Raw genomic sequence first — 3058 nt, forward strand, 5'->3', positions numbered from 1 at the left:
ATTTATATTTCTTCCTATGTACTCAATATAACTTGTCATATTGTTAGTCTGGTATAACCCTTTAACAAGCAAAAGCCAGGTAAATTACATGGTCTTCCAGAAAGTGATTTCTGTGAGTGTTCTCAGTCTTTGATTATTAGACAAAGCAGAAAACACTCCACCCTCTGCTGATCTCCAGCGGTAACCAGCTGCGGCGGCTGTTCCCTCACGCATGTAAATACAGCTTTGCTTAATTACTCACACCATTAGTTTATTGCTTTTATATATTTGTTGGCTATTAGCTGGCGAGTCTGAGTTAAAGTCCATCCTGTGAGTGCCTAATTACTTCAATCAACACAAAAACACACACACTGAGGACCCCCCCCCCCCCACACACACACACACACACACACACACAGGCACACGGTAATAGCAGTGCTCAGCACATGCACGGCTCTGACAGTCAAGAGCCCAGATAATGTATTTACAAGCTCATAAAACTATGGCGAGTTTACTGTCAGCCTGCTCTGATGGGGTTGCTACAAATAATGATTTTTTTGGAGGTCTTTCTTTTATGTGTGAAAAGAGGAATGTCAGTGACTAATGGGCTTGTGGGACGATGTATAATTCGACATGTAGTTACTAGAGGAATGTTTTGGACAGTTTAATATGGGAAGGAATATGAAATATGGTTGTAAAAGCCTGGACTGAAGTGTTTATGGAAAATACAATACGCAAACTTGGAGGAGAACATGTGTAATTGACATATTTAAATGCACTGGCACAGCCCTTCCTTTATATTGTCTTATAACAAGGTTGTGTTTGATTGTGTTAAATTTTATAAGCTTGTTTGAAATGATTAAATCAGTGCATCTAACATGCTATTAATTTAAGTAAAATAAAAATAAAAAGTTTGTTCATTTAAGATTTAAACAGTGTTTCTGAGACTATTGGTGTGAGTTTCCTGTACTAGTGTGTTCTGTGGAGTATGTGTGTTTGTTGGCTGTGGAGTGTCACCCCAAGCAGTGACCTTCCTGTATGTGTGTGATGTTATCGTATATTGAGGAGCTGTGCGGCAGTCTTTTCACTCGTTAAGTGGATTGTCCACCCTCTGTGTTGATCAGCAGAATGCTAATATGTCACTGGGCTCAATTTCCCCTGGAAGCTGTGGAGGAGGCAAACAGGGTCATTTAGTGAGAGACCTACTCTCAAACTCACTTCACTGTCGACATACTCTCCACTGCTGACTGTACTTCCATCCTGAGAACAATGATGTTCCGGCAGAAGTGTATGCAGTGTTGGAATGTGGCTAAAAACACCCTCTGGCCTATGCCAAATACAAACTATCGCCTGCTGTATTATCTATTAGAAATGTATTAATTTTCACAGTACATATTTCTTAAAAACTTAGTTGTACAGTGTAAACATTACATAATTAATATGAAATGTTTAGGTAATCAAAAGTATAATTGTAGTATTGGATGATTCTGATTTTGAATGAGACCCAGGCCCAAATCCCAGATGATTACATTTCTCTTTTCAAAATACAAATAGCAGGGTGCATCCGATTGCAATTCTTTTATGATTTTAATAACTTTATTAACATGAACTCTGACTGTGCTCCCTATTTGGCTTGTCCATCCCTGAGCATATGCGTATGCAACACTTTGCTTTTGCATTTTTTATAATGTGTTTTTTTCTTTGCATACTTTTCTTTGTATATTCACTCTTAGATATCTTTTTATTTTCTGTGCTAATATCTTGAGTTTATGCACGTTCGGACAGAACAATGCTCTGGACAGGTGCAAAGTCTGGCAGAGGCGTTTTCACGATGGCCAGACTTTAGACAGGCTGTTAACATGCCATTGCACATGAAGAGCTTGTCTCCAGACAGCGCAAAACGTGTCCAATTATCTTTGGGGGTATATGCAATTGGTCACTTCATGTGATTTTGCTGGTCGGATTGCTATCCAATCATGAAAAGATCAAGTGAAAATGCCCTCCAAGAAGAATTAGAGACGGATGTAAATCAGATTACGCGTTCCAGATGAAATTCGGTCAAGTGTAAATGCATCTGGCTGTTCAAGCCACGTATGTTAACTTGACTCTGCCCAAACAGTGCTATGTCAGCATATGTATGAAAGATAACAGCTGTTACGGAGTATTTGCATAGGGCTCGTGTTGCAAAATAAAGAATAACAAAGTTAGAAATGGATGTGCATTGCAGGAGAGACAGTACTTTTTTCTTAACACTTTCATACGTACCGTCACACATATGGTTAATTACTGGGCCCTGCAGAGTAGCGTCACATATATGTGTTTCTGCAACAGCCAGTTACGTTACAAGTTGCGTCTTTCAGGCCGACACAGGCTGTGCTGGTCAAACTCCTGTAATTTATATTCCCTCAAACAGTTACTCATACAGTCTTTTAAACCACATAATACATTTATTTTATATACATACATCCAACTCGTCACCAGAGTACCACAATTAAAAGTTTACAGCTCTTATATACACAGTCAATGCATCAAACGCGATCTTCCTCCGATGCATGCTGCCATTTGTTAACATTCATAGCGGTTGTCATTCCTCAAACAAACAGCTACTCAAAGAGTCTTTTCAAGCACATAATATGTTTATTTTATATAACAAACAGCCTTATTGTCACCAAAGTGCCATGATAACAGTTCATAGCTTGTATATGCACAGCCATCACAACTAATCGCAATCTTCACATGCACGCAGCCACGTCTACTTATAATGTGCATATACGGTTTTCATTCACACAAACAGCAACTCGAAAAGTCTTTTCAGGTATATAATACATTTATTTTCTGAAACATACAACCAAACTATCACAAAAGCACCACGATAACAGTTTTAAACTTGTGAACTCACAGGGAAAACATTCTGATCGAGCATGATTATACTGTACAAAATATAAATTCTATCCCCTAATGCCCGTTTCACACATACTCGTGTGCAGTCCGTATGCGGTGCGTATGCGGTACAGGAGCAGCACACGCTATAGTGCTTTCACATATGCTGCATTTGCAGTGCGCTAGTGATCCGCAGTTT

The sequence above is a fragment of the Xyrauchen texanus genome, chromosome 9 (assembly GCF_025860055.1).
Source record: "Xyrauchen texanus isolate HMW12.3.18 chromosome 9, RBS_HiC_50CHRs, whole genome shotgun sequence".
Lineage (NCBI taxonomy): Eukaryota > Metazoa > Chordata > Actinopteri > Cypriniformes > Catostomidae > Xyrauchen > Xyrauchen texanus.